This window comes from Thalassophryne amazonica, chromosome 5, assembly GCF_902500255.1.
Source record: "Thalassophryne amazonica chromosome 5, fThaAma1.1, whole genome shotgun sequence".
In the NCBI taxonomy this organism is placed as follows: domain Eukaryota; kingdom Metazoa; phylum Chordata; class Actinopteri; order Batrachoidiformes; family Batrachoididae; genus Thalassophryne; species Thalassophryne amazonica.
Genome location: NC_047107.1, coordinates 111,168,217 through 111,191,020, shown reverse-complemented (window position 1 = coordinate 111,191,020; position 22,804 = coordinate 111,168,217). Strand labels below are relative to the sequence as shown.

At 40.6% G+C, this 22,804-nt stretch overlaps 1 protein-coding gene and 1 long non-coding RNA gene across 12 annotated transcripts in view; one reads left to right on the top strand and one right to left on the bottom strand.

Moving 5' to 3' along the window:
* Positions 1 to 22,804, bottom strand: part of arvcfb (ARVCF delta catenin family member b) — an 865,966-nt gene that overhangs the window by 603,450 nt on the left and 239,712 nt on the right. The gene's annotated exons all lie outside the window — the stretch shown is intronic.
* On the top strand, positions 11,098 to 11,660 carry LOC117511134. Its single transcript, XR_004560895.1, has 2 exons — positions 11,098 to 11,220; positions 11,563 to 11,660. It is a non-coding gene; the product is annotated as an uncharacterized LOC117511134 (long non-coding RNA).

Below are 22,804 nucleotides of genomic sequence, written 5' to 3'. Positions count from 1 at the left end.
GAACCTTTCACATAACCACACATAAAGTGCAAAGAGCTACAAATAACATTGTGAAACTGAATAAATACACTGACACCATCAATCTGCACACTGCTATCTTCTTCTATGCACGTCTGTGGGACAGCTGTCATGATAGTCCTTTTTTTTTTTCTTTTTTTTTAAATTTATTTATTTCATTCATTTAATAGATTTATTTAGTATGGCCTCGTATCTGCGTTTGTATCCTGTGTCTTTTGTGTTTTTATCCATGTCTTGTCATGTTCATGTTATCGTTATTTGGTTTCTGTTATCCATGTATTGTTCACTCTTGGTTCGTTAAGTTGCTGTAGTTAGTTCTGTTCATTAAATTGTGTATATTATGCCTTGGTCACAGGTTGTAGTTATGTTCCTTTAGTTATTTATTGCCACTCTGTTATCATTTATTTTGTGTTGCTTTATCATGCTTAATCACTGGTATTGGTTATCTCTCGGGCCTGGGCCAGAACTCTACGTGCCGGCCCGGGCTTTGCGGTTTGCAGGATGCGGGACTTCTCTGTGTTCCCAGGGTGAAGAAGAAGTCAGCAGGTAAAAGAGCCTTTTCGTATCGTGCACCCCACCCTGTGAAACAGTCTTCCTGCGACCGTGGAGGCAGTCTGAGTCTGTGGACATTTTTAAGTCAAGACTCAAAACCTATTTTTATTCTCTTCTTATGGATAGTTTTTATTTTTATTTGTTTTATTCTTTTACTTCTTTTTTTATTTAAGTATTTGAATTTTTTTAATTCAGTTTTAATTATTTATTCAATTTATGTTGACTTGTTTTATGTAAGGCGCCTTGAGACGGCTTTTGCTGTGATTTGGCGCATTACAGACCTGCTCACGTCACGGGCTTCCTGCTCACGCTCACAGGGCTTCTTGTCCATGTTCAACGTTAGCTCTGCTGTTAGAACGGTATTGTGACCACCAGCGAAAAACTCGAAGTAAGTCCTGCGGCTATTGTAATGATTGGAACACCACTGTCGAAGTCCAGTAGCTCGCCTTTGTGACCTGTAAGATCTGCGGCTGCAGTACGGCTGGTGGGTTGCTGGTCGCGCTTGCCTGAGACGCTGCTGTTAGCATGCGTCAACCATCTCAGGGGCGGTTGGATCCGTCGTGTTGCTGCTTGCTGGATACCATCGTCGGCATTCGTCAGCTGCCATCAGATCAATTGAGACCCGCTGCTACTGCTGCCTGCTGCTGGGAGATTTGCAGTTGGTCTTTTGTCGAATTGCCCGAGGGGTGCTTATACCGCGTATTAAAATAATACATTTTAATAGTAGAAGTCTTTCTCGGAATTTTTCAAGGATAAATGATTGTTTAGATACATTTAGAAAAGTTTTTCAGTGATCGCTATATCAGAAACATGGTTAACTGATGTCAATCAAGATCTTGTACAGTTGGAAGTTTATCAATTGTTTCAGGGTAATCGACAGAAGAGAAGAGGCGGGGGTGTGGCATTATATGTAAGGTCTGATTACAACTGTAAATTAGTTCACAATATGTCATTCACAGTTGATAATATCATGGAATGTGTTACGGTTAAAATTACATCCCATAAATTCAAAAAATACGGTTGTTAGTTGTTTATACAGAGCTCCCGGAGCAAATATTGATACTTTTAAACAAGTAATTATGGGAATGTACAACAAAATAAATAAGAATTCACATTTATTTATCTGTGGTGATTTAATATCGATTTTCTAAATCCTCACAATCATCCACAAACCACTTCATTTATAAATTCTTTATATTGTTTGGGAGTACTTCCGACCATCTTCATCCAAGTAGAATAACTGTGAATTCACCACCCTTATTGACAATATTTTAAACTAATGTCATATCTGGTAATCTCAGTGCGGGATTGCTGGTAAATGATATTAGTGATCACCTGCCAGTATTTACTGTTTTTGCATCACATGATCGAGTGTTTCAAAGGATTGTAATAGATTGAGTAGAAATGTCACACCAATAACTGTGATAATTTAAGGGTGGATTTATTATGCCAGAATTGGAATGATGTTTATGTTGATGATGTTGATGAATCTTATGATGGTTTTTATTTCTATCATTTCTAAGTTATACGATAAACACTGTCCTCTTGTTAACAAGATATATACTAACCGATACAGCAATAAACCATGGATAACAAGGGTCTTCAGAGGGCATGTAAAAAGAAGAACTTACTGTATAAACAATTTATAAAATCGAGATCAAAAGCTGAAATAAATATAAAATATAAAGAATAAATTAATTCATATTATGCGATTTAGTAAGAAAAGATATTATAGTGACTTACTTGTTAAAAATAAGATAATATAAAAATACATGGAATATTTTAAATGAAGTAATAAAAAAGAACAAAAATGGTAGAGATTATCCTTCTTTTTTCTTTCCAATAATACTGTGATAGAAGATAATGAGACTATTGCTGACCATTTTAATGAATATTTTGTCAATGTAGGTAAAAATCTTGCCAGTAATATTGATTCATTGAGCGTTAAATCTTTTGAAAATAAGATACATTTAATAAATCTGTGTCAATGTTTGTTGGTGGAACAAATGAAAAAGAAATAATTGATCTGGTGCAGAATTCTAAAAGTAAGAAATCAATAATTCAATAATTTGGATATGGCTTTGTTGAAAAAAATCATTGATTGTATAGTAAACCTTTCACTTATATTTGTATATATCATTAAGTTTTGGTAAATTCCCTTCACAGATGAAGATAGCCAAAGTAATACCTTTGTTTAAAACTGGTGACAAACACACTTTTTCAAATTATAGACCTATTTCACTTTTACCCCAATTTTCTAAAATACTAGAAAAAAATTTTGTAAAAAGACTGGATAATTACTTACTAAAGTATGAGATACTCTGTGAAGAACAATATGGATTTAGAAAATCTAGGACTACTTCACATGCATTGATGGATTTCGTGGAAAATATAGCGACTGCAGTCGATAACAAGCAATTACAGTAGGTATTTTTTTTTGATTTACAGAAAGCGTTTGACACTGTAAATCATGAAATATTGCTAACTAAATTACAGAAATATGGAATCAGAGGATTAGCATATGACTGGATAAATAGTTATTTACATGGTCGGTATCAGTATGTTCAATACATACATTGATTCCGAACTTCGGGAATTACGTGTGGGGTGCCCCAGGGTTCGGTCTTAGGTCCTTTGTTATTTATTTTATATATAAATGATATATGTTATGTGTCACGGGTACTGAGGTGTGTTCTTTTTGCAGATGACACAACTGTATTTTGCAGTGGTGATAATCTTGAACAGCTTCTTGACACGGTGGTAACGAACTGGATACATTTAAGGCTTGGTTTGATGCTAATAAATTGTCACTTCATCTTGGGAAAACCAAATGTATGATTTTTGGAAATAAATTTGTGCCTAAATGTAAAAGTGTAACCATTAACAATATGGAAATACAGATAGTAACTGAGAACAAATTTCTAGGTGTTATAATTGACAATAAACTCAGCTGGAAACCTCATATAAATTATATAAAATTTAAAATGTCAAAATCTATCGCTATCATGTACAGGGTCAAGGACATATTGTCCCAGGATGGGCTACTTAGATTACATTATTCTTTAATTGTACCATATATGACATATTGTATCGAACTCTGGGGTAATACTTACAAATCAAATACCAATCATGTATTTCTTTTACAAAAATGCCACCAGAATCAGTAATAAACCTTATCTTGAGCCAACGCATTCTCTGTTTATGACTTTAAATTTACTGAAATTTAGAGATTTAGTGGATTATATCACCATACAAACTTTGTACAAAGCTAATAACCAGGCCTTGCCACTTTATGTCCAGAGCCTGTTCAAGATCAGGAAATCTGAATACAGTTTACGAGGATGCATGGTTTTTAAGAAGCCTCCCGTACGTACTAATGTCAAGGGTTTTTGTGTTTCAGTTAAAGGGGTGAAGATTTGGAACAAATGTCCTGTGGAAATTAGATTATGTAGTTCTTTTGTCTGTTTTAAGAAACATTATAAGAAATTAATAATTTCTGGATATAAGAAAATCATAAAAAAATTAAAAAAAAAGATGTAGAAATTTGTGGATGTATGTATTTAATTTGCTTATTTGTATATATAGGAGTGTGAGCATAAGTGTAATTATATGTTGGACTTGGACTTTTGGGATGGGGTATGAGGGGTGGGTCATTTATAAGCTTTGCTTCTTCCCACCCCCTTTTCAGGCACACGGTGTTTAATTTGGTCTTGTTTTTTTGATTTGTTTGATATGTTGTCTTTATGCTGCTGTGTTGTTGCTGAAATAAATTCTATTCTATCTATTCTATTCTATTATAAGCTAATTAAATTAAATTAAATTAATCTTCATCCAGTTGTGTTTCTTTATGTACGAGGTCTATTAGAAAAGTATCCGACCTTATTATTTTTTTAAAAAACCATATGGATTTGAATCACATGTGATTACATCAGACATGCTTGAACCCTCGTGGACATGCGAGAGTTTTTTCACACCTGTCGGTTACGTCATTCGCCTGTGGGCAGTCTTTGAGTGAGGAGTCGCCCACCCTCTCATCGATTTTTTCATTGTTTAGGAATGGCTCAGAGACTGCTGCTTTGTTTGATCAAATTTTTTTCAAAACTGTAAGGCACAACTGAGTGGACACCATTCGATAAATTCAGCTGGTTTTCGGTAAAAATTTTACGGCTGATGAGAGATTTTGGTCTGGTAGTGTCGCCGTAAGGACGGCCCGCGGCGCATGACGGCGATCTGCGCTTCGAGGCAGCAGCGTCTCACCATTTAAAGTTGAAAACTTCCATATTTCAGGCTCTGTTGATCCAGGAAGTCATCAGAGAACAGAGAACTTTCAGAAGAAGTCGGCATGAGGAGTTTATTCGGACATTCCATTGTTAACGGACATTTTGTAATGAAAGAACGTGCGGGCAGAGTCGCATGTCGGGCCGGACCCGGCCGCGGGGGGTCGCGATAGGAAAAACACCTCCGTTGGAAACCTTAACGGGCAAGTTGGAACATGCCCAAGCTGTTAAACAATTTCTCAGTTACTCACTTGTTGAAAGCCATCAAAAGCCACCTGAATTTTACAAATGGTTTTCAACACGGAGGTGTTTTTCCTGTCGCGGCGCACACAGATTTGCCGAGTCGTCACGGAAATGACTCGGCGAATTTGCGCACACGTCTTTCATTAAAAAATGTCCTTAAACAGTGGAATGTCCGCATAAAGTCCTCATGCCAGCCTCTTCTGAATCTTCTCTGTTCTCTCATGACGTCCTGGGTGAATTAAGCCTTAAATTAGGATGTTTTCAGGTCGAAACAGGCCGACGACGGCGCCTGGAAGCGCTGCGCGACGTCCCGGTCCGTGGGAAGTCCTTGCACCGACAGAAACACCCCATAATCTCTCATCAGCCGTTAAACTTTTCACCGAAAACCAGCTGAATTTCTCGAATAGTGTCCACTCGGATATTCCTCACAGGTCCAGAAAAAATGTTGATAAAGCAATGCGCGCCATTTCAAGCAGCGTGTGAAAAAAGGAATTCAGCCGAGAGGGCGGGACCACATCTCACTCAAGGCCTGCCCACAGGGAAATGACGTGATCGACACGCGTGAAAAAACTCACGCATGCGCACGAGGGTTCAAGCATGATTGGTGTAATCGCACGTCATTCAAATCCATATAGTTAAAAAAAATAATAAAAGGGTCGGTTTATTATCTAATAGACCTCGCATTACATTTTCTGTTTATGATTTATTCTGTGTTGTTTGGTCACTGGTTTTAGTTTGTTTATTTTTTGCTCATCAGTTGTTGCATTTATTCTTATACTTTGATTTGTGTCAGTCCGGTTCTAGTTTTGTTTAAGATCATTGATTTCTTTTTTGTTTTCTGCTTCTACTTAGTTCTGTCAGGTCTAGTTAATATATGATTCTGTTTTAGCTTTGTTCATTGTTCTGTTTCCTTCACGCCCGCCCAAGTATGTTCTCACTCCATATCACTGCACCAACCATTGTGTCTTTGTATCACACTTTGTCTCTGTCTGTTTTGTATTTTCATTCACTCCCACTCTTGAACTTGCTCATGTGTCTTTGTTTCTTTCAATCACTCCACTCTGTATTTTCCTGCTTTTCACTCCTCGCACTTACCTTTGTCTTACCTGGTCACGCCCCCTCCCCAGAACCTTCAATGACACCTGTGTCTTGTTGCACTAATTACATCACGTTATTTAAGCCCTCACAGTCTCACAGTCCCTCGCTCGACCACGTTTTTTGTCTCTGACTCTGACTGCCACCACACCGTGTATTTTGACCTCAGCCTGTTTTCCGATCAAGCCTCCGTCTCACGTCAGTCTGTACCTTTGTTTCATTGCTGGACCACCTGTGAACTGAAACCCTGCCTGGTACAATGATTAAATCTAATTCAAACTGCACCTGCTGTGAGTTTGCATTTGTGTCCACCTGGTTTGTGCCACATCCTGACAACAGCAGGCTTCAGCACTGACAAACTAAGTTGTGACATCTAACAAATCAATCAGTGCTTGGGCGGGACTTTGTTACAAACCAGAAACCAGGGATTCGTATTTTAAAAGAGTGGTATGGGCAAACAACCTCTTTGTGCCTGAAGTCAAGGGGCATTAGCTCCATAGGATGGGTACTTCTCACATATCAATTGGCCTTTGTGAAGTGGAATAAATTAAAGTATTTTATGATTTTCAATGGTTTGTAATTGACTGCAAGAGCCACAGCTTCAGGCCACTTAAGTTAAATATGATGCATATTTATATTTGTTATATTTTATGTTATATGCAGGTCATAAACAGTGTTGCCACAGTTACTTTGGAAAGTTACTTTATTAGTTATTTTATACAGTTACTTCATTAGCAGCTGCCGACAGCGCTTGCTCCCAATTAATAGATAGAGCTTATGCTACATTTAAATACAGTTACGATTATTAGTCCCACCTGTTACATCAGCTGGTCAAACCTTTCAGACTGTGTAGGTGCTGAAGAAAATAAATCCAAATTTCAAAGGCAAGCCTCTTCAGCACAAACCCTGACAGTCTTGTGTCTGCTTGTTATTATATTTTGTTCTGGTGCTACAGTGTGTGGGAAGAGAAGATGATGTTGGTGATACAGAAAAGATTTGTCAAATTTCTGTCCACTCTGGATCGCATACTGAACATGAACAATGTCTCATATTAAGTTGAAAAACAACTGGATTATCTCATAGTATTTAATATAGTTATGTCAAATCCTTTCAATCAATTATTATGTTTCTAATTTAGCCATATCAAATCACTTGTTAAATGCAACATAAAGCCCCCGTCACACATAGGAAGAATGACATGGCAAATACTGCCATAATCTGACACAGTAGGGAGGAAAAGAGGCATGGTCAGCGGTGTTGGAGCACAGACAGACTGCCTCGTCCACACCTGTCAGGTCACATACAGAGCGTATGTAGACAACACAGACTGCTGTTAGATGGCCATAAAAGGCACTGCAGACTGCCTGATCTCCAGATGTCTGGATGGCAAACACGGGACAACAGCGCTATGTTCCTCATGCTCCACGCACATGCGTGGGGTTTCAATTATCACTCAGCCGTGTGTGTGTGTGTGTATGCATAAACATTGCATGGGCCACTAAGCACATGCGCGCACCTGCCACTGGACAGCTTCACTCAAAGTTTTCTGGCAGTTGGGCCATGCAGGTCCCTCAGAACGGATTTTTCATGTTTGCCCACTTCAGGAGCACAACCCAACTCTTGACACTGCGATGGTTGATTATCACATGGAATTTTTTTTTCTGTTGGGTGAGAGGATTTTAACCGCAGGCTGCTGTCCTGGCTTCATGTCCACCCTGTGCTGTGAATCACTCCTGGACCGCTGTTGGAGATGAGATTCATTTTTATTAATGGTGTAACGGCCTGCCACAAGTTCCATGTTACAGTAGTGTTCATAATAATAGTAGTGCTGTGTGACTAAAAAGATAAATCCAGGTGTTGAGTATATTTCTTATTGTTACATGGGAAACAAGGTACCAGTAGATTCAGTAGATTCTCACAAATCCAACAAGACCAAGCATTCATGATATGCACACTCTTAAGGCTATGAAATTGGGTTATTAGTAAAAAAAAAAAAGTAGAAAAGGGGGTGTTCACAATAATAGTAGCATCTGCTGTTGACTCTACAAACTCAAAACTATTATGTTCAAACTGCTTTTTTAGCAATCCTGTGAATCATTAAACTAGTATTAGTTGTATAACCACAGTTTTTCATGATTTCTTCACATCTGCGAGGCATTAATTTTGCTGGTTTGGAACCAAGATTTTGCTGGTTTACTAATGTGCTTGGGGTCATTGTCTTGTTGAAACACCCATTTCAAGGGCATGTCCTCTTCAGCATAAGGCAACATGACCTCTTCAAGTATACTGACATATCCAAACTGATCCATGATACCTGGTATGCTATATATATGCCCAACACCACAGTAGGAGAAAACATGCCCATATCATGATGCTTGCACCACCATGCTTCACTGTCTTCACTGTGAACTGTGGCTTCAAGTCAGAGTTTGGGGGTCGTCTCACAAACTGTCTGCGGCCCTTAGACCCAAAAGAACAATTTTACTCTCATCTGTCCACAAAATATTCCTCCATTTCTCTTTAGGCTAGTTGATGTGTTCTTTGGCAAATTGTAACCTCTTCTGCACATGTCTTTTATTTAACAGAGGGACTTTGCGGGGGATTTTTGCAAATGAATTAGCTTCACACAGGCATCTTCTAACTGTCACAGCACTTACAGGTAACTCCAGACTGTCTTTGATCATCCTGGAGCTGATCAATGGGTGAGCCTTTGCCATTCTGGTTATTCTTCTATCCATTTTGATGGTTGTTTTCCATTTTCTTCCACGCATCTCTGTTTTTTTGTCCATTTTAAAGCATTGGAGATCATTGTAGATGAACAGCCTATAATTTTTTGCACATGCGTATAAGTTTTCCCCTCTCCAATCAACTTTTTAATCAAACTAAGCTGTTCTTCTGAACAATGTCTTGAACGTCCCATTTTCCTCAGGCTTTCAAAGAGGTTCAACAGGTGCTGGCTTCATCCTTATGTAGGGGACACCTGATTCACACCTGTTTGTTCCACAAAATTGACGAACTCACTGACTGAATGCCACACTACTATTATTGTAAACACCCCCTTTTCTACTTTTTTTTTTTTACTAATAGCTCAATTCATAGCCTTAAGAGTGTGCATATCATGAAATGCTTGGTCTTGTTGGATTTGTGAGAATCTACTGAATGTACCGGTACCTTGTTTCCCATGTAACAATAAGAAATATACTCAAAACCTGGATTAATCTTTTTAGTCACATAGCACTACTATATTCTGACACTACTGTATATCCCCTACAGAGTTAGAAGGTGATCTTTTATTACAGCAGTGAAATCCGTTCAGCTCCGAGCCTGACTCATGCATTGATGTGTTACTGCGCACCCACGGAGAGGCGCAGCTGCCCGTGTTATATGCAGTCTGATAGAGACAATAGTTCACATTATTTACATCACCCATGGGAAGGAATGGACAAATATCTGTAGCTGTAAGGGGCTATTGTGGGATATAACAGCCTGTTCAGATTTGCGGTGGCGTACGAACAGTACACACTAAGATTTTGGTTTGATAGCTGCTGTTCATATTCAATGTACAATGATAATAATTCATAATTATTATCATGATGAAGCATGCCACGTACATTTCAACAGTTCCTTTGTGCTCCGGGTGGTGGCCATTATTATACATGCACACGCAGGTCATACCGGCAGGCTTTGAGGTGCCAGATCCATCTTGAGGTTCCCTCGTATATGCTCAAATCATTTCAGACCCTGTTTTGCCACCATTGGAATATGTAAATTGTGGTTAGATGGTCCTCAGACTGCAAATGGACCACTGTCGGATAGATTAAAAAAAGGCATTTGCAACACCGAAAAGTCTGTTGCTAAGTTGTGACTCAGGTCGACAACCATGTGATATAACCAGTCACCATTCCCACTGCCATCCAGTAGATAGGTCAAAATGCATAGAACATTGTCATCTACTGACGCCTGGTTATATCACATGGTTGTCGAATCACAACTTAAACAGCTCAGTTTACCCCACAATCCCTTTGGGCATCTGTGTGTGTTAATGTTCAAAACTTCAGATTAGTTATATTTTCACTTTGTACAAATGACAGAGTTGACATTAATGTAATTATTCTATCCGGATTAATTTGATTTCTAAATCAAAACCATAAGTCAAACCTGCTTTCCTTTTCAAGATGTCCATCTCATGGCTGCACCACTATATGCTTTCAAGGTAAATGACGCTTCCTTACAGGTTTGTGATCACCTTCTTCTCTCTCACGTGCGTGTACCGGAGACCATACTGAAAGTTTTGGGTTAAAGTTTTGGGAAACTTTTGGGTTAGCTGTGCCCACCACTGTTGTCTGTTGAGTATCAATTAAATCAAATTCAAATATCACCACTATTTCACCGTAACAGTAACTTCAACACTTTTGGAAACAAATTTAGACTACAGTTTATGGTTGACTACTCTGTTTTGGTGAAATTTAGTATTTGAATTCAAGTCATTATGTTGAGAGACAGGGCTCGTAACTTTTTTGGGAGGCGGGAGAGGCTTGTGGCATATCCTTTCAGACATTTGCAAGCTAGCTTGCACTACGTTTTTACAAATTCATACTAAGGGGCAGGTGTACAAACAGAAGTAAGACGCTAGAAACGTGGACACTTCAGAGACGTTGGAAATGCTTTTCAATGAGCGCTTGGAAAAAAAGGAGAACAAGTGAAGCTGGGATGTGGAACAAGGAGGTGGGAGAGAAAATTGGTGAGAGGGGCGAGTGTGGGAAAGAAAGAAAAAGTCTGCATGCATGTAGACAAAGATAATGCACGAAGACGGAGCACAAGTGTGCAGACTTTTTTTCTGTCTCTTCAGCATTGATTTGTTTGGTCCAGTACCTGACTACTGGATGTGTCATCTCCCCTCACGCATGCTTTTTTCCGTGTACAGTGCTCGCAAATGGACCAAACATTCCCACTGCGCAGAAGGGACACAGTGACACAGAAGCCTGATGTACAGAGCATGGATGAACGATGGCCAGCACTTTTCACTGAGAGACAGGTAAGCTACTTGTTTGTTTTGGCCTGCCTCCCCCCATAAAGTTTCCAGCAGATCAATGTTAGTCAGAACATGTCAAAGCTGTGAGGCCAGAAATCTTAATACATTCGGTGGAGTGTTAAAACACTTCATCCTCATGAAAAAAATAGCTCTTGCACTATATACAAATTAGTAAAATGTTTTAACAGCAGTGTGTGTACTAATGTTATTTGTGTAAAAACATTAATAATGTATTATTCACCATAGTTTCATATGTTAAGCTCTTCAATTTGCTACAGAATTAATAGAATGATGGTCAGCTTAATGTTGCTATCCCTCTCCCGCCTTCCCCTCTCCATTTTTCAGGTTTTTGCAGAGTTTAATCACATCGCCAGTAAGAATCTTGAAGGAGACTTCTATGAAGCACTAAACCAACACACCACTCACTTGATTGATCTTTTCAAGTCCAAAAAAGGAAGTACAGGACAAAAACTGACAGACCTGATGCAGCACATCACCTGGGTGGTAAGGATTCCATTGTGTTTTTTTTTTTTTTCAATTTTGAGTAATTTACACTCCATCATAATGGGTGGTGGCAATAGATCTTAGGCTTGCATCATGTACCATTCACACTGCCTACCTCTCTGCTGTGGACAGCAAGCAAGACAGAGTACTCTTTTGGTGACCGTACCAATGATATGTACCCATAAATACACTAACTTAATCACTTCCACAACTTAATCATGCTTTTTAAATCCTTTCACAGCACCTATACCCAGTGTTGTGGACTAGTCATCCAACAGGTTTTTACACGTCTCTCAGTCTGTCATTGTTAGTAACAAGAAAGTACAACAATATGGTGCTTTTTATGCTCAATGAAATGCATCCACCGGGGGCATTTCATTGGAATTTAAATGAAACGTTGAGTTTGTATTAAGTTAAAGAAAATGTAGGGAAACTGGGATGTGTAAAATGAGGTATTTAGATATTACCAATTATACTGATAAAACCTGAAACTCTAATATAAGCCTGCACTATTAGAAGAAATACACAACAGTATATCAACACACATTCCCCCCACCCCTCAAATGCTACAAAGTTTACATCTGTTCTCACTATATTTTTAGTTGCCAGATGTGACAGCACCTGGCTCCGTTGTCCTCAAAGGCATTCCAATTGTACTTGGTGATAACTCCAGTAAAGTGTGCAAGACTCGCTTTGTAAGTAACATACTGAAAGAAGAAAGAAACCTATTGATCTCAATTTATTGACAATTCATATTTACTATATTTAAAATATAATTATTTTCAGTTGATCAGAATCAGGTGGATTCTGATTCTGATCTCACTCATAAATGATCAGAATCCCTAGTAAATTAGTTAAATTAATACACAATGTAATTAAATTAAGGATGTGAATTCTCCTATCTCACACTTTGAAAAAACCTCCATTTTACAGAATTAAAATACAATGTGAATGAATTTAGAGTTGCAGCAGGGGATTTTTCCCCAAAACAAGACCAGATTCAAAAGGTAGTCGTGTGTTGTTCTTTTGCAAGAAACAGAGAAAGAAGTACTCGCCTCAGTGACATTTGGGGTGTTGACTGTTGTCAATGAAAATGCTCAGCAGCAGGATCTAAACCAGTGGTGTCCAAAGTAATCCAGATAGGGCCGAGAGGGTGCAGGTTTTCTTTGCAGCCACTGACTCCAGCAAGTGATTTCACTGATGAGCTCATCCCACCTGCTCAAAGTGATGTTAATCAGTGAAATCACCTGCTGGAGTCGGTGGCTGCAAAGAAAACCTGCACCTTCTCAGCCCTTTCTGGAATACTTTGGACACCACTGGTCTAAACGCAGTGCACCTCCAGCCCATCTCCACTGCCATCGTACTTGAGGGAAGTACTGGCTTGGACAATGTTAGAGACTTTCCCCAGGGCAGAGTTTTCACAGCCCTGGAAGGTTCAAGGTTGGCTCATGCAAGCACGCTTGATTCAAATACATCAGGTGTTTGCAAAAAAAAAAAAAAAAAAAGGGTCGGATACTTTTCTAACAGACCTCCTATGTTTTCCCATTTTCTCTTTTACAAAAATCCTTACGACATCACCAAGAATTGAAGGAAATAAAGGTTATATCATTGACTGCCCTTGACTGTCTGCTGGAGGTGGTCTTCTTTGTCTTTCGGCTGTTCCCATTAGGGGTCGCCACAGCAGATCATCGTTTCCATCTCACCCTGTCTTCTGTATCTTCCTCTGTCACACCAACCACCTGCATGTCCTCCTTCAGCACATCCATAAACCTCCTCTTTGGCCTCCCTCTTCTCCTCCTGCCTGGTGGCTCCATCCTCAGCATCCTTTTCCCTATATACCCTGAGTCCCTCCTCTGCACATGTCCAAACCATCTCAATCTCGCCTCTCTGACTTTGTGTCCAAACCGTCCCACCTGAGCTGTCCCTCTGATATGTTCATTCCTAATCTTGTCCATTCTCATAACTCCCAAAGAGAATCTCAACATCTTCAGCTCTGCCACCTATCTTTTTGTTAGTGCCACAGTCTCTAAACCGTACAACATAGCTGGTCTCACTATTGTCTTCTAAACTTTCCCCTTCACTCTTGCTGATATTCTTCGGTCACAAATCACCCCCGCCATCTTTCTCCACCCACTCCACCCTGCCTGCACTCTCTTCTTCACCTCTCTACCACACTCTCCATTGCTTTGAACAGTTGACCCCAAATATTTAAACTCATCTACCTTTACCACTTCTACTCCTTGTAACTATTCCACTGGGCTCCCTCCCATTCACACACATGTACACAGTCTTGCTTCTACTGACTTTCATTCCCCTGCTCTCCAGAGCATTTCTCCACCTCTCCAGACTAGACTCAACTTGCTCTCCACTCTCACTACAGATCACAATGTCATCTGCAAAGATCAAACTCCATGGGGACTCGTGTCTGATCGCATCCATCAACCTGTCCATCACCATTGTGAACAAGAAAGGAGTCAGAGATGATCCTTGGTGTAATCCCACCTCCACCTTAAATGAGTGTGTCATTCCTACTGCACATCTCACCGCTGTCACACTATTCTTGTACATGTCCTGCACTGCCCGAACATACTTCTCTGCCACTCCAGACTTCCTCATACAATACCACAGCTCTTCTCTTGGCACCCTATCATAAGCTTTTTCTAAGTCCACAAACACACCATGTAACTCTTTCTGGCCTTCTCTGTACTTCTCCAACAGTATTCTCAGAGCAAACACTGCATCTGTAGTGCTCTTTTTCGGCATGAAGCCATATTGCTGCTCACAGATCTTCACCTGTTTTCTAAGCCTAGCTTCTACTACTCTTTCCCATAACTTCATGCTGTGGCTGATCAACTTTATGCCTCTGTAGTTACTGCAGCTCTGCAGATCACCCTTGTTCTTGAAAATAGGAACCAGCACACTTTGTCTCCACTCCTCAGGCATCCTTTCGCTTTCCAAGATTTTATTAAACAATCTGGTTAGAAACTCCACTGCCATCTCTCCTAGACATTTCCATGCCTCCACTGAAATGTCATCTGGACCAACTGCCATTCCACTCTATCATCCTCTTCATAGCAGCCCTCACTTCTTCCTTACTAATCTCTTGTACTTCCTGGCTTACTCTCATCACATCATCCAGCCTTTTCTCTCTCCCATTTTCTTCATTCATCAGCTCTTTGAAATATTCCCTCCACCTTCTTAACACACACTCCTCACTTGTCAGCACATTACCATCTTTTACCACCCTAACCTGCTGCACAGCCTTTCCAGCTCTGTCCCTTTGTCTGGCCAATCAGCACAAGTCCTTTTCTCCTTCCTTACTATTCAACTTCTTGTACAGCTCGCAATATGCCTTTTCCTTTGCTTTTGCCACTTCTCTTTTCACCTTATGCCGCATCTCCTTGAACTCCTGTTTACTTTCTTCATCTCTCCGACTATCCCAACACTTTTTCACCAGCCTCTTTCTGCTTATGCTTTCCTGGACCTCTTCGTTCCACCACCAAGTCTACTTGTCTTCCTTCCACTGTCCAGATGTCACACCCAGTACTGTCCTAGCTGTCTTCCTCACCACATCTGCAGTACTTTTCCAGTTGTCCAAAACTGCTTCCCCTCCATCCGGTGCTTCTTTCACCTGCTTGCTAAATTTCACACAACAGTCTTCCTCCTTCAGCTTCCACCATCTGATCCTTTGTTGAGCTTTCACTCTCTTCTTCTTTACCTCTAAAGTCATCCTACAAACAACCATCCTATGCTGTCTAATTAGACACTCTCTCCTGACACCACCTTACAGTCTCTGATTTCTTTTAGCTTGCATCTCCTATAAAGAATGTAGTCCACCTGTGTGCACCTTCCTCCACTCTTATATGTTACCCTGTGCTCCTTCCTTTTCTTCAAGTAGGTATTCACCACAGCCATTTCCATCCTTTTTGCAAAATCAACTACCATCTGTCCTTCCCCATTCCTATCCTTGATACCATATCTACCCATTACTTCCTAATCACCTCTGTTCCCTTCACCAACATGCCCATTGAAGTCCGCTCCTATCACCACTCTTTCATGCTTGGGCACACTCTCCACCACCTTATCTAACACACTCCAGAAATCTTCTTTCTCCTTCATCTCACAACCTACCTGTGGGGCATATGCACTGATGATATTCATCATCACCCCTTCAATTTCCAACTTCACACTCATCACCCTGTCAGACACTCGCTTAACCTCCAACACACTTTTAACATACTCTTCCTTTAAAATGACACCAACACCATTTCTCTTCCTGTCCTCACCATGGTACAACTTGAACCCACCGCCAATGCTCTTGCTCTTACGTCCCTTCAACTTGGTCTCTTGCACACACAATATGTCTACCTTTCTCCTCTCCATCATATCAGCCAGCCATCTCCCTTTACCAGTCATACTACCAACATTCAAAGTCCCCACTCTCATTTGTACCCTTCTAGTTTTCCTCTTCTCCCGCTGTTTGTGGAAATGTTCTCCTCTTCTTCATCGTCTTCACCCAGCAGTAGCCCAATTTCAGTGGTGGGCACAGTTCCGATAATCCGATAACCGATAATTATCGAAGATAATGTTTTCATTATCAGATTATCTTTTCAGATAACTTTGAAAACCATTACCGGACTAATTATCTTCCGATAAAATTTTGTCCAATAATTTTTAGACCATTAACTTGATAAACAAAGCTGAACAGCTACAAACACATAAAATTTAAAATCAGTTGAGCACCTACCTGTTAAATGTTTTGTAGCAGATGTGTAGTTCTCTCCTCTGTAAACAGGGGAGAGCTTCTTTTAGAAGAAACTGCTCTATCCTCTGCAGGGAAAGGAGAACTGGTCACAAAAAACCCTCATTTCTTTTAACCCCATACTGATATGGGGGCAATATCACCCAAGTCATCGACAGGCATACATTTTTAACTTATGGTTCAAATTTTAACCAAACTAATTTTGGACAAGTTATTTAAATTAACATCACGTCTGAAGTTTTATAAAGTGAAAATATCAGATATATGTTTTAGTTTTAAAGTAATGCGCTAATTTTTAAGGTTTTAGTGTGGACATGCTGTGTCCAGGTGCATTATGGGTATGATAGGGTAATCTCAGTACGTTCACGACATGAGAAATACATTTGACACACTCTGATCAGGCTCCACAGACAACAGCATTAAACTCTAGTGCCTAAACCTCTCGTGAATATATTATCTGGGTTTATAGATGCTGTTATTGTGTTTGCATTTATTAAATTCCACGCATCTTAAACGTAGTAGAGTAGCTGACACAGATTATCTGGAATTTTGTTTCGGCAAATTTTCAAGGTCTCTACTGTCATCTACTGGCCAGTAGTGTTCATGGCAGTATTCGCCCTGAAGCTGGGCTGACATTTTCAATCACTGTACTCAGTTCCAGCTCAAACTGTACCACAGAACCGCACGGTGTAAAAGTTCAGAGTGCACGATTTATGTTCTCACACACATTGTACATTCAAAAACCACATGTCAGACTCGTGTTTCCAGAAACAAAACATAAACAGACTTTTTTTTCAAACTTAATTTACATAAACTCTTGATGGGAGACATCAAAGTTTAAAAACAAACAAAAAAAAACATTACAAGACAGGTCTGCTGTGTTTGCACAGGCACAGTGCGAGAGGTTGGACGCTTGTACCGCTTCAGCAGCGGGATACCCTCACGACAGCCGACCAGAATATCAAACAAGTTTGATTTTCATCTGACCATACGATCGCAGATCAGGTCCTTCTCCATGGTTACTCTGAACTCCTCCCACACCCACTGTTTTGCCTCCCAGAAGGACTTCTGGGATATGTTATCTTGGATATGTTACCACACCGGTGATCAGGGATGTTCAAGAGCTGCCGCACCTTGAGGCACCTAAGATCTTTAGGCAGCAGCTCCCCACTGTGGCGTCAGTAATGAAAACTTTGAACACTGCCTATTCTGGTTCAATGCCCCCAACCTCTTCAGGTATGCCAGGAAAGCTCCATCGGAGGTGTGAGTTGAAGATCTGCCGGACAGTGGGCACCCCCAGAAATTTCCAGTTCACGCGTACTATCTGTTTGGGCTTACCAGGTCTGTCCAAAGTCCTCCCCCACCCTCTGATCCAACTCACCACCAGATGGTGATTAGTTGACAGCTCTGTTCCTCTCTTCACCTGAATGTCCAGAACATGTGGCCTCAGATCAAATGATACAATCACAAATTCGATCATCGACCTTTGGCCTGGGGTGCGGTGGTTCCATGTACACTTCTGCATCCTTATGTTCAAACGTGGTGTTCGTTATGGACAGCCCATGACTACCACAGTATTCCAACAACAAATGACCGCTTGAGTTTAGATCAGGGAGGCCATTGTTCCTCCCAATCATGCATCTCCAGGTCTCCAGATCTCTGTCATTGTCCATGTGTGCACTGAAGTCCCCCAGCATAACAATGGAGTCCCCCACTGGAGCCCCATATACAGGACTCCATTCAGTTACTCCCTGAAGGCAGAATACTTTGAACTGCTGCATACACACAAACAACAGTCAGAGTTCCCCTCCTCCCCCACTACCCGAAGGCGCAGAGGTGACTCTCTCATCTACCGGGGTAAATTCCAACATAGCGGCACTCAGCAGGGGACTCGTGAGTATCCTCACACTTGCCCGTGATCTCATACCCTGGGCAACTCCAAAGAAGAGTAAGGTTCACCCCTATCAAGGAGAGTGGTTCTGGAGCCGAAGCTGTGCATGGAGGCAAGGCCCACCAGAGCTATCTGGTAGTGCTCCACCTCCCGCACAACCTCCAACTCCTTCCCCACAGAGAGGCGACTTTCCACACCCCCAGAGCTACCCTCTGCCACCTGGGTTTGGTCCGTTGAGGCCCCCGACTTTCACTGCCACTGATGGGACAGAGCTCCCAACCCAAGTAGTTCCCCCTATGGGTGGTGATCCCACAGGGTGGAAATGGAAATTCTGCATTTCCTTTGCAGGCTGTGCTCAACTGGGCTCTGTGGCAAGCCCGGCCACCAGGCACTCACTGATGGGCCCTTTGTCCAGGACTAGCTTCAGACAGGGACCCCAGGCTTCTGGGCCAGATCACGTTTCCTCTTCCTCATTTTTTCATGGAGTCACTGTGAACCATTCTTGGTCTGGCCCCTCGCCTGAGACCAATTTGCCATGGGAGACCCTACCAGGAGCATGAAGGCTCCAGACAACACAGTTCTCAGGTTCATAGGGGCACACAAACCTCTCCACCATGATAAGGATGGCAGAAAAATTTTATGAAAATAGGTTTGTTCATTTCAGTGTCATGCCGCTAACAAACCAACAAAGACGTGGGTGAACCTAACTCTTTGGCAGAGGTAATTACAAACTCAGCAGAAACAGATGGCAACTTTTTCTGTCACCAGACCTTACATTTGAACTATCCATAGCAATACTACACAGTAAAAGTTCAAACAAAACACTCACTGAAAGTGCAGTCAAGGCAAAGGCTGAAAAGACACAAAAGCCACTTTTCCACTACAAAGCTCCAGCACTACTCAGCTCTACTCTACTCGGCTCTACTCGGTCTGGTTCCAAGCGCGAGCTTTTCCACTGCAAATGGTACCTCTTCAACGTGGGCAGGGTCAGCAGAGAAAACTGCAGTGACATCTTTTTATACGCGACACAAACATAAACAATGGCGAACTCCGTGTGTTTACTGCTGTGTGAGTTTTTAAGAGAAAGTTGCTGGCGGCGAGAAAAACACGCTTGAGACGTACAGATGACTTTGGGAATTCATATGAAGATGAAGACGAGAAGATACAAGCTGTTAGAGATGAAAAGGCAAAGCATGACGGTAAGCTAATCGTTAGCTTCCTAAGTAGCTCTTAAATAATTAATAACTGCAGGCTGTCGCTATTAACTATTAAAATTGTGGCTGTCAAAATAAAGCGTTAATTTAGATTAATTACAATACCTATCAGGCCTTCAGTCACACTTTGCTCCATTTTGTTTTGACATCAGTGACTTGGTCTGTGAATAAAGACGCGTTTCTGAGCAATAAATGTGTTAATGTCAATACTTTTTTTTTACCAAAGTAACTTGCTTTGATAACTTATTGTTAAATCTCAAATGTGGGAGTTTGTGCATTTACTGACGTTCACGCACAAAATGTTGATTCGGTTTTAATGACCGTTAATTAACATCATCACTGAACTCGAACAGGCTTAAAACACATTAAAAACGTTTGTTTTTCATCCAGATTTTAATGTTCAATGGACAAATTTAAAATATGAAATCTAATAAGATAATTATTAAAGGAGTCATATTGTGCAGAAAGAATCAGCCTCCAAACTCCCACAATTCTGTTTTATAGACATTCTTTATAATATATCCTTTTATTGTCATTGTACACATAAATACAATGAAATTTGCCTGCATTTAACCCATCCAAATTACACTTAGACAGTTCTCCCAATTTAAGACCAATTTACAGCTTGTTTAATACCTCCTTGATATGTAACAAAAACAACCCTGATCATTTTTTACCTGATTATTAAATGTCCCAAACACACACAGATCTGAGTTTTTTTAATATACCTGCAATTAAATGATTCATTTAGATTAACTAATCACAAACCTTGTAATCACATTATTTTTTAATAACCTGACAGCACTAATTAAAATATGTATGCTGTATGTGTGTGTTTCAGATGGTTTTCTCAGAGTCACCGCTGCAGAGGTTCATGCCACAGAATGGGACACCTTTGTCATCATCATGTTATACACCAGTTATGTTTCACTGTGAAGTTTGAATAAATTACTGTACTTTTTGCTAAAATGTCTCCACTTTTGTGTAACATCAGTTTGATTTGTAAAAGTTACCAAGGTTTACTGATTTAAAGGCTAACAGTTTGAGAAGCTGTTTAAGCATAATCCAGTAGTAAAATAGGTTTTACATTTAATGGGGTCATAAATGTGAATGTAACAGACAGTAAAACTGGTTGTTCAAAATTCCTTGACCTTTTTGTTTATGTTAAATACCATTTGGTAAAATCTCAGTTTAGACATGATTATTCTAGCATCTGTGTAAAGATTCAGCCAGGTGTATGTAGTGTGCAGTGTCTTAAGGAGAGGCTAAAACCCAAATTAAAAATTCTTAGAAATGAACCAAAATGTTTTTTACTGTTGACTCAGAATGAAATGACAAATTATGATACAGTCACATGAGTCCAATTGTTTACTGCAACAAAAAGAGCAAATACACACACATAAAAAAGCAACACAAACTATACAAAAGTTTCATGTGTCTGTAGTCTGGGTTGGGGGCGCAGGTCACATGCGGTCATGCATCGCGTGCACAAGGTCACCCAGCATGCCAAGATATGCCTGATTAAATGCAGCTTCCACCACCGTTGCTTCCTCAAGGATCAGCCGGATGTGTCGATCACACTGAAACCAGTTCAGCTTCAGCCTCAACGTCACTCAAGATGGTCAGATTCTCCTGCTGGAACAGGCTCCCTTTATCTCTTGCCTGGACAATAATGAAGGTGGAAATGGGAAAGAAAGTTAAAAAAAAAATAAAAAAACACCCTTCAATCTCTGTATGATCATTCCCCAGAGCTGCAGTTATCTTGGTCACTTTGCATAAAAATTATGTTCTTTCAAACTTATCCTCCAACAAATCAGATCATTTGGAGCATCATTTTGAAAGAACATGACTTTTATGCAAAGCGATCAAGATAACTGAAACTTTGGGAACTTTGGAAAGGTCCAGCAAATTTTGCTGGACCTTTGTGGGATTTATGACAATATTTATGGGTTCTGGATATTTTTTTTTTTGGTGAAGGGGGGGTCACCCTGTATATATATATATATATCGTATTTGGGAAAGTTAAGGTGATGTGAGACACGTTATTCTTACCTGTGATGACACGTTCCTGTGTGGTGCTGGACGTTGATACAGATGTTGAAGCTGGTGTTCGAACCCTTCTCGCTTATGGAACTGGATTCTTCAACAAAAACACAAAATGGCGACATGTCAAAAAAAAAAAAAAAAAAACACATCACCGTAATGGCACTAAATGAGTCAAATGTACACGTTTGTTGTCTTGCTGACTTGAGGTGTTTTTCTGTCAGAAGTTAATACTTTAAAGCGGAGCACGGAGTTAGTTAGCTCGCTAGTTAGCAATCAGCTAGCTCACTGTGTCCGCGTACATGAGACAACGATGTTACTTTAACACAAGTTTAGACTCACAATCTTCGGTTGTTAAAGTGTGCTTCCCACCAATGGGAAAAGGAACGTTAAACGGTGCTTTCAAGCAGACTACAGTCACAAAACACTTACCATCCGTCGCTTCCAACAAAGCCGAGTCCCGGTCATCCTGCCTCCCGTTGCTTGCCGGTGTTGTCCGTAAACAGTGTTCCTGCGGTCGTACCGTTTCCAGCCCTTTTACGGTCCAACCTACTCCGGTCATTGTGGTCCTTTAATCACTTTTAAGCTTTTTCAGCTGTTCTCTGAGTTGCTGTAATGTCCGGTGAGCCGAGTGCGGCCTCATTTTGGATCGCTTCATCCACTCTGTATTCTCTCCTCCGCCACCAAACATAAACGTCCGCAGCTCATCCACAGACCACAGTGTGGTTTTGTGCAAGTAAAAAAAAAAAACTCGCCATGAAACAAAAGAAAACGACGGTCGCTGTAACGCCGCTGTGACTATTTAAAAATGGCGGGTTTTGACTTTCCTCTCGGACGGCGCACTCATGACTCATCCAGTGACGACGTTCTCTGACCAATCAGTGGCCGGCAGCCTGTTGACTTCACATTTTAGTATCGGCTCGGCTCGCTTGGAACCGCTCTCAAGCAGGTACTAAAAAAACCTACCCGGTACTAAAAACTACCCTAATGGAAAAGCGAAAAAACCGAGTAGAGTCGAGCCGAGTAGTGCCGAGTAGTGCTACTTTTGTGAAGTGGAAAAGTGCCTAAACTGAAGACAGACATCCTCGGAACACTACATCATCATTCTGGTTCATCCAAAGACAGAGCTCATGAGAAATAAACTTAAGGGCATGGTCTCTCTCAGCTTCTTGT